This window comes from Aristolochia californica, unplaced genomic scaffold (genome assembly GCF_029961685.1).
Source record: "Aristolochia californica isolate CCGP_79_NKW_82.1479 unplaced genomic scaffold, dmAriCali1.0.hap1 SCAF_15, whole genome shotgun sequence".
NCBI lineage: Eukaryota > Viridiplantae > Streptophyta > Magnoliopsida > Piperales > Aristolochiaceae > Aristolochia > Aristolochia californica.
Window position 1 is genome coordinate 18580402 of NW_027181826.1, and position 10226 is coordinate 18590627.

Below are 10226 nucleotides of genomic sequence, written 5' to 3' on the forward strand. Positions count from 1 at the left end.
AGGCACCGTGCCATACTTTTCAAGGTGATTGTTTGTAAGATGCATTTCTTTTTTTACTTAATATTTTTTTCAGAAAAGTGCAATGTGGATTTCTCTACTGTCCTTTACTGCTACGCATATTTGAGTGCACCTTTATGTTTTAGGTATAAAGTAACATATAATTCTTTTCCAGTTTTTTTAGTTTAAGCAGCAGTTTCCTATTCTCTGTTGTGAAATTGCTTGAATCAACGTCCTCTGGATGTCTTTAAATGTAATGTTTTCAGGCATCTCAGTCTAACTGTTTGAGCGCACTGATCTGTCCTCCTTTATGGAACAGGGACAATAGGACTGGTCTTATCTCTTGTCCATCAGCCCTATCTAAGAGGCATTTTCTATGTGTTTTTTATATGATTGACTCTTGAACCTCTGAGTCTATCCTTTTGGTTCTAATACCCCTTGGCTTTATTATGTGAGAAATATTGAGTGACAGAAAATCTGTTTCGTTTTAATTAGAAGTTGATGAATGTTTCTTTTAGATAGAAATCTTCATGCATAACTACGATGGTTGTGGCTTCCTGTTGCATTTTTTTAATTAAAAATATAACATAATAACTGAAGTATATGAAAATGGAATAGGCTGGGCGAAGTCTACATTAGTGAAAATGCCTCTGTTCTTTTTTTTTTTTTTGGTCCAAAAACTATATTTATTTATTATTTTAAATTTTGTAGATGACAAAAAAAAAAAAATGTAGGACAGGTAATGAAGACGTTTTGAAAGGGAATAGTCTAGCTTATTTTTAGTGTCTCCATTTCTGACGTTCTGTAGGTGGTTGAAGTTTTCAGTTATATGTTCTTCTCGCTTGTGTGGCGTCAAACTTCCATATTTAATAAGCATCACAATTTTGAATTCTTAATCTTTCAGTATATTCTACTTTTACTATTAGTAACTGATGAAAGATGAATTGATTGTGCACTTCAAAAAAAAAAAAAAAAGGAATCAAATGATTGATTGTCAGCCTGGCAAATGTGAGATTGAGCTTTAAGTCGGACGTACTTTGTTCCTGCTGAAGAACATGGAAAGGAGGATACCATATGAGGTTAATGCGATGCCTGAACAAGTTGTTTCATAGGCTCTACCAGTCATGTCTGATGCTTGGGAAGAACGAAGAAGGCTTTCTCACCTTCAAAAATAGCCCAATAGATGTGCCCTGCTAGTAAAACATTTATGGAAGATTCTGGAATTTAATTTGGAAGAAATAAAATTTGGTTTCTCTTTTTTTTTCCTAAAATAGGAAAGAGAGGCTCCTCGAGTTATGAAAATGTAAACAGAACCTCCTTTTCTTGTCTGTGTAGTGTGGTGTTAGTTCCCTCAACATGTTTGAGTTGGGTGTGGACTTGATCTTTGACAACCGAGTTGTCTCCTAGTTGAAGATTGGCAAAATAAAGCCCATAACTAAGTAAAACATATGCAGATGGGTGGAATTATATGTCAGATGTATACTGAGCATTGCATCTGCAAGGATCAGGCTTCAAAGACTTGGGTGTTATGTATTGTAGCCATACTTGAGTCTACCATAGTAAAGCGGATTGTTTCATTTGAAATACTTGTAACCAGGCCTTATATATTATAAAACCCACAATGTGCCTTTTAGTGGTTCCTAGTCTGGTTTTAGTGCCAGCCAGACGCATTAGGCTGAAGAACTTCCACCAATTCTTGACTCTCAATCTGCTTCTGCTCATAAAATGTTCTTCACAGTCAATCTGCTTCTGCTCTCAGTAGGGTAATAGCTGAGTTCTATAACATGATTTTGTTTTGAGGTCTCTACAGTGCTACCCCTGGCCTATTGTAGAACTCGTGTTCTACACCTTAGGCTAGTTGTTTGAGAGTGAGAGATGTTATGTGAGAGAAAATAATTCCTCATAAGATCGACTTCTTAGGCTATTTGTTTAAGAGTGAGAGTTCTTCTACGAGCAAAAATAATCCCGCATGGGTGTGGATAGAAAAGATATTATGCTTATGAGTTGGAAAAGACCTCCTAACTTCAGCCAGTCATTCTAGGAGGAAACAACCCTACTTGAAAATGGTACCAAGCCACTGCAAACCTGTTTTAATTTTATGTATAGTCTCTGCATTTGTTCTGTGTGGCTCGTATGTGTATCTTCTCCGTGTCTTTAGCTATGTTCTCAGTTAAGGCTTAGGCGTGACGGGACTTAAATCTCCCAATTTGCATGTTGACAAGAACTGGTCTATAAAGGTATATACCCTATTGAATTTTTGTCATATTTCTTGTTCTATTCTTTGCATTACTCGGCTCACCAAACTCTCCTCTGTACCTAGGTATGTGATTTTGGGTTATCCAGAATCAAAGCAAATACATTTATATCATCAAAATCAGTTGCTGGAACGGTGAGCAGTTATTTTCTAGTTCTGTAATTCAGAGTTGTTAAGGACTGTTTTCAACCTCATCACTAGTGTAGCCTCCTAAGTCCGAAGCTTTGTGCTTCAGATCTTCCACTGTAAGGACCAATGGCTGTTAACTGAAGCTTTGTTAACTCTAATTGGCTGGTTATCTAACTTGAATTGATGGCACTGCGCTGTCCTTTCCTTTTGCAGCCTGAGTGGATGGCTCCAGAGTTCCGTCGGGAAGAGCTTTCAAATAAAAAATCAGGTGTTTATAGCTTTGGGGTCATTTTATGGGAGCTTATTACCATGCAGCAACCGCGAGCTTATTAACCCTGCACAGGTAGCATCGTTGGAATTTGACATTGGTACGTATTTTACCTTGAATTCGTTGTTGCACTGGCTGCTTCTTCATTTTGCGTTACTCTTCTCAGCTTCAAGGAAGGTAAGTCCACTCATGATGTCAGCTGAACAAATTTCAGGTGGTTGGAGCTGTTACCTTCCAGATCAGAAGGCTTACACGAAGAAATCTATTTTTTACAGTTGGAACCAACAGATCGTATGTTTGTAAGATGTATCAATTCACATAAAGCTTCAAAATCGAATGAAGTTCTTTCTTCGCCACATGTTTGTACTTGTACACAATCAAGTGTTTCACTCCATTACATTCAGAGAACAGATATCAAATATTCAATCAGGTTCCTCATTATACAGCAAAGAAATATTTACAGTAAAAAACTTCGAAAACCTAGAGAAAGAAAAGTATAGGCTGACCTCTGGTATATCGGCTTACCCGATACAACTACTAAACTAAGAAGATTCCTCCATCATCAGTAATGTTGAGTTTGCCACCTGACCAAAAACTTTTGAGGAGATGATTTCCTCTTCTGCTTATTCAACGATTGTGATTTTTCTGAAAATCAACCCTCAATTCACTTGTATTCGAAAGGGGGGATTGAAGTTGGCGAGTCAAAGCTCTCTTAAACCTGTGTGTGACCGCCACCATTTCTAGATGTTTCTTGTTTCTTCTTCTCACCTCCCCCCAAAACCCTCCAAACCACGAAGAGCCAGATTTTTCGGAGCTCTCCGCTGGAATCGGCGGTGTCGGAGCTGGGACTGGAGTCCCAAATTAATAAGCCGGGGTGCCAGGAAGGGGCTCCTCCATCGGAAAGTTCTGCGGCACACTGACCATCATCTTGTTCAACATAATGCCCGCTCCTTCAATTAGGGCAAGGAGTATGCACCAAACATGGCAGACTTGGACGCGGGGCCAAGACCTTGCTGCATCTGTAGGAAGCCACCGGTAGCAGCACCGGCAATGATGGAATTCCAGGGTTCTTCCTTCTGGCGGAGGTAGACCGTTCTGCAATCGAAGACAGAGAAAAGGCCACCCCAGACAGCGAAGGAGCCGCCAACGCGAGGTGCATTCATGCGGACGGCTTGGGTGCCGCCGAGGAGGCACTCGCCCAGGAGGGTGCTGTAGACGCCCTTGATGAAGTGGAAAACAGAGCCGCCGACGGCGCCCATCGCGAAGGCGCCGCCGGGTCGTCGAGAATGCGATCGGGGCAGAGATGTTTCTGGAGTTCCCATCGGAAAGATGGAGATATGCTTTCAGGACGAACACGATTTGATAAAGACAACAGAAGCGGTAGGTTGCAAAAACTGCAGCCGTGACAGAAACCGGTCAATTGAGTTGGTCCAGACAAACCATATTTTAGGGTCTAGTGTTAAGATTTCTTGGAAATCTATGAGAAAGAAACTATACTAATAGCTACTGAGAAAATATGAAAAAAAATTAGGCAATTTGCTGGCTGGGAGATATAAGATACTAAATTAAAATTTTTGAAAATCTATAATCCAGAACAAAAAAAAATTAGGTTTTCCTGGTGTACATATTTCTAGCAAGGTAACAACATCTAAAAGTAAATCATATTGGAATTTAGATCATGCTGTCAATGGTTGTGGGGGTAACAGTGAGTAAAAAGATAAAGGATTTTATTACTCATGAGTTGATAAAAACATTTTGTAGTCTGAAGTAAATACAGATTTCTTTGAAGGAAACCTGTTCAAGCTGACTACAAAACCCAAATTTTAAGTCATTGTACAACTCCAAAGTTGTCCTATAAGATGATTGGCTCAATTAACTAGAAGCAAATGGCTAACCTTTTTTTTTTTTCTACAACAATTATGATTCTGCGAGGAGGAGAGATTCCAAGGGAGAACACATCACGCTTGTTGCATTTTTTGAAGGCTTCATGGAGAAGGTTTCCATTGCCAGAAATGGCATAAGCCTAAGTGGGTTTAATGGCATACGCAAATACCGTAGTGCCATTTACTTCGTGTCGGGTAAGATATCGAATTTTGTAATATAAGGGTGTTTGTTCTACAAGAGCATGAAACATTAACCATTCATTTCTTAGGACTAAGTCTAGTCCAGAAGTAATTGTTTTTCCTAAACTTAAAAGTAAAGGAATTAGAAAATTTTCACCACCAATGTCAAGATGTTTTTGGCTTCGTAGGGAAGAGAGGGGATATCTTCTGAGCCAATTGATACACGAGGTGGTGCATCAAGGTTTTTCCAGAGATCTTCTGGAAGCAAGGTATCTCTGGCAAAACAAAATGTACTGTTAGTGTCTACCAGAGCGTGTATATGGAATTTTATGTATCCTGGTAGTTTGAGAACTACTGTGATATATGAATTTCCAAAGGCTACATGCTCTGCGTTTATTCGGATGCTCATTCAGATTCTGATCCTGATAAGTCTGACATATTTTCAGAGTTTTCTGAGGTTGAAGACTGTTTGTAGATGAAGTTTGTAAACTTCATCTTCGGACCGTATGTCATCATGATGACATATCTCAAGTCCCTTTTCTTCAGCTAATACCATGTATGTACTGTATTGTCGTTGTTTTTTATCATTTGGACAATTTCAAGCGAAATATCCTTCTTTCTGCCATATCCAACATTTGCATTTGCTAGGGGATTTTCCCTTTGGGCAATATGCATTTGAACCCATACTGGAAGTCTTGGAGCTAGAATCTTTTACAAAAGACTTTGTTATGCTCGACTATTTTTCTTTTGTAGTCTGTGTTTCACAAAGGTTTGCCAACATGTATTGTACAAACCTATGTCTTCTGCCTAGAGTATCAGTCTGTAAGAAGTTCTCCATAGAGTTTATACTTTGGGTTGTTTTGCCAATATTTTGCTACATATTCTTTTTCTGTTGCTATAGCGAAAGGTTCAGCCAATTTTGAGTAGAAGATACTTAGATAATTTTTCTGATCTTCTTTTTTGAGTTTGTAAAAATAACTAGCAAACTCACAATAGTATTTCTCATAGAAACAAATATTGCATATTTGTAACTTAATGAGTTTTTGAAGAGTTTCTAATCTTGTTCTAGATTTCAGACTTTCATTTTGGGTTTCTAGGGAGGGGTGCAGACCTATAAATTCCTTTGAAAATTTTACAACAATTCCTTTTTAAATTGATGCAATGGATGTGGATCCATCAGGTATTGCCTTTTAGTTTTCGGAAAGGTTGTCCTACCAATTGGTAACATTACCCTATAAAGCATGGGTAAAGAAGTTATATGTTGAATCTTTGTCCCATGATTCATGCATATTAGAAGCATTGCTCATGCTCCTTTCTCAGTCTTTAAGGATTTTTTTCTCCATCTTTGGGCAATCCAAATTGAGATAAAATTCGAAAGGGGTTATGCTATCAATAGAACTATGTCCTTTGGTAGCATTATCTGGATCAACATATGTGTATTTTGTTGAATACCTTTGACCTCCTAACCAGACTTTAGAGTGAGAATATCTACTTCTACTTTGGAAATTATCTTCCATAACAAAGTCTCTCTCCAGAAGATTCTGCTTCGTTGTTACCTTGAAGCATTTTGAATCTTTTTTCCAAGATCATCTGCCTTTTTGTCTTTAGCAGAGTAGAGATCTGTCTTGACTATTTCTGTAGCAACTTGATCATTCGAGTCCTAAGCTTCTGGTTCACTATCTTGTTGTTTTTCCTTTAGTTTACTAAAAGATGGTTTTCCTCTTGAACATAATAAATTGGTTGCTCGCTGAAAGTATTATATTCAGCGTAAACTTCATCATCTATGGATGATGTTATATTAGAAGCTATCCTAAAGTTTGATGGTTATGGATCCTTCTTCCTAGGTGCAATGCACACTAATCTTTTAAGCCATCTTGTAATATCAAAAAGACCTAAAGGTAATGAAGTTTTCATATCGGTTAGATAGAAAAACTCATTCATTCTAAGGAGTCCAAGGTATAAAAGGGGTTTTAGACCTTGAAGTGAGAGTGTTTGAACTTAATTGTTCTTTTAATGTCAAGATTTCTCTCAGAGGATCTTGCATTTTATCTTTGTTTAGGTTTTCTAAACTTTGTTTGAGTTTTGTTATTTTTGTGAAGAAAACAAGACTCACTACTTCATTTACCTTTTCTAGAATTTTTTTTAAAACTTTTTTCCATTTTAAAACTTCTCTATGTCTATGCTCATCGTAGAGGAAGTTTATTTTATGTTACTTGCTTATAGAATTTTCTAACTTGTTTAGAGTCCTTCCATGAGACTATAAGGTTTGTTGAGAATAAGTGACTATTTTTTGTAAGTCATTATTCTGTTGTACAGGATCTAAGGCTCTGGTGTACTGATTATGTTCCATCGTCGATGTGAAGAGAAACATAAGCATTAGGCCTTGGGCTTACAATTCCTTCGAATCGGGAACTGGTAGAGGCTCTACTAGTAGAGGTTCTATCTTGTTCGAGGGAAAAACTATTTCTAGTGTTGGTTATCACTAGTTTTTCTTCTATCTCTTTTATGGTTTTTTGAGATAGAGGGAGGTGTCTTGGTGCCATTGGTTAGACTACCCATTCCGTTGGCCAAGTTAATTCTCTCAGATCAAGTTCTTCGACCATTAAGTTTTCAGAATATCCAATATTTTTGGATAAATCTATTATTTTCTTTGAATATTTTACTGGAACCTTTCCAATATTGATGCATTTGGCTACTACGCATACTAGTATGCGCATAATTCTTCTTCCTGGTTGAATAACCATTTTTTGACCAGTTATCTGTGTAGATTTTCAATGACAACTTATCTTAGATATGTTTGTCATCTAGATCTATTTGTAGGTTGGGCCTAAACCTAAATTTGCTCTTACTCCTCCTAGTACAGCTTTTTCAAAATTGTTATTTACCGAATTATCGACAATAGCTGCGATAAAAGGTAAATTTTAATTAATTCGTATTAAGGGGTCTAATCCTATACAAACTAGTCCATAGTGGACGTATTTGAATCTTTTTAGTTTTGCTAAGTCTGATTATGATAAGAGTCTATAACACAAGGTACCTGAATCGATATCTTGTATTTCTACAGACAATTCTTTTTAAAAGACAAATGATTTCTTTTGAAATTCAATCTAGTTTTTATTGTAGACTTAAGTTATCCTTGTGATATTGATTGTCTACTTCTGTCCATCCTGTATAAGGTTAGGATGTTCTTTGTATTCTCCATTAGTTTCATGGTGTACATGAACACTATTTGGGAGTATGTGCATTCAAATCCTATTGGTTCATTCATTGAAAGAATTGTAGTTGAGACACTGTCTCTTCTAGTTTTTTTAATAGTACTTGAAAAAGTCGTTCTAATTGACACACTATGATCATAAGGGAAGTCTATAGGATAACTAATTCCCTAAGTTCATCTTTATCAGTGAGACTGCTGATTTCGGTCAAAAGGTGTGACCTATCTACATTTTGAAGATTTTTAATTTCGCCTATTTTGAGAATAACCGCTTGTAATTCTTTTTTACTAGGTTTTGATTTTAAAATCGTAGCTTTTACCGCTCTGATAGGTTCTAATATCGGAGAGTTTTCAAATTGTTTTCCTACGTAAATTTGTAGATCATTTAAAATATTTACCATTGGTTGGGTAAATGTTTCTTTTAATTTTTAAAGATGATTTATGAGTTCCTTTTGAAGAATTTCTATAATTTGTTTTATATCACTTTCTATTCCTAGAAATAAGAAAGCAACATATTCGGCTGAATATTTTTCATAACAATTTTCATAAAGAAGTTATGATGAATATCTCCTAATAAATCCAATATATTGTTTAATACTGGATTTTATTTGTTATGTCATCCGTGTGGATAGCCTATTATTGGACAGACCTGAGTTTATCTAGTTTCAAGCACTGTGTTGTAAGAAGGTCCAGTAAATCCTTTTTAACTAATTGTGGGGTCTGGTACATTTATATTTTCAAATGTTTTGGGATGTGACAAGGTCTGGTCGTAACCATTTGGGAGTATGTTTACTTTCTAAACATTCTAATCCTAGGCTCTGATACCATTTTTGACGACGATAACACTTGGTCCCATTTGTATGGGCAATTGAGTACGTGGCGTTGTTAAACCAATGAGATAAGCTTTTTAAAAAACTTCTTCAGACCAATAGCCTTCCACTCTCGGGTTTCCATCCGATATACTCAATCTAATCTCTTGCGAGATTTGACACAATAGTTTCTAATAGGCCCAACATGACTTCTACTGCTACTTAACCCTATTCCTGCCGGCTTAACACTAAGTTGGTTAAATTGCATAGCAGCCTCGTGATTTTTAGAGGTCCACAAGCCGTACATGTCAACCGATGTGGCTCCTTAGCTACTTCAACAAGGTAGAGCACAACTCCGTTTTGTTTTCTACCTTAGAGCGTAACTAAATAATCCTAAATACCTAACAGCGATCCTATTTGGCATTATTAGAAAATGACACTATTCGTAAGCAAGCACTGTTGAAATCAAACATTAAATAGCACAAACAAGTACTATAGAGATTACTTAATGCGGAAAATATAATAACAACACATACTGTAGAAATTTAATAGGCAGAAAATATAACATTGTTTATACAACAATAAAAATTTTAAACTACTACATAACTATATAATTCCCGAGGTTACCGACTGTCTCACCGATCGGCTCCCTCTTTTTACTCAGTCATTAAGGCTTTGCTCATACCATGTTTTGATGTCGAAAATCGCCTCTTCGTCGAAAATCGCCTTCTTCTCTCTTTGATTTGATGAGAAAGTTTTTGATGCCCAAGTTTTTCGATGATCTGAACTGAATTGTCCCTTCGAATTTATAGTTGAGGTTTGAGAACTCTTTCCTTATTTACCCTACAAAGTAAAGGCTCTCATTTAAAGTCGATGGGTGTTTTCGACATTTTTTGTATTTCCATCTTTACCCTTCCATTAATGCCTTTTGGTGCCGAAAGTAAGGGTATGATAGACATTTCTTCTTCTAACGTCACATTTGTTGACGCATTGGAATCTTTAGTTGGTGGGCATGGCATATGTCATCATTTTGACAGGCAATCATCTGTCAACTGTTTCTTTTCACACGTTTTGCACGTATGTTTGTTTCCGAAGGTGAGCTAAGCCATGGTGCATAACTCTTCCTTCATGTTCTTATTGGTGGGAGAATTCCCATTTCGAATTTTTCGTAGTGTTTCTTCCAGAGCTTTCTGAACAACAGCTGGTGTTTCTTTGAAGCTCTTGGATACAATAGTCAGGGTACTGAAGTCTTGTAGACGTAGCTCTTTTTCTTCTGAACCAGTGTTTGTAGATACTGGATTACATTCCTGAGTCTTGCAACTCGCCTTTTTCTCCAAACGTCTTCAGGACACGGTCTTGATTTTGGCTTTTGCTTTGGATCAAAATCTGGAAGCGCGCCATTCTTGTTAAGGACTTCAAGCGTTATGACCGATATACTCGGAAATAACTTGTCATCACCAATTACTTCGGCTATGGAAGAAACGAATTGCAGCCG

At 37.0% G+C, this 10226-nt stretch overlaps 1 pseudogene; it reads right to left on the bottom strand.

Moving 5' to 3' along the window:
• Nucleotides 1-3019: 3019 nt before the first annotated feature.
• Nucleotides 3020-3970, bottom strand: LOC137952222 (mitochondrial import inner membrane translocase subunit TIM17-2-like; annotated as a pseudogene).
• Nucleotides 3971-10226: the final 6256 nt, after the last annotated feature.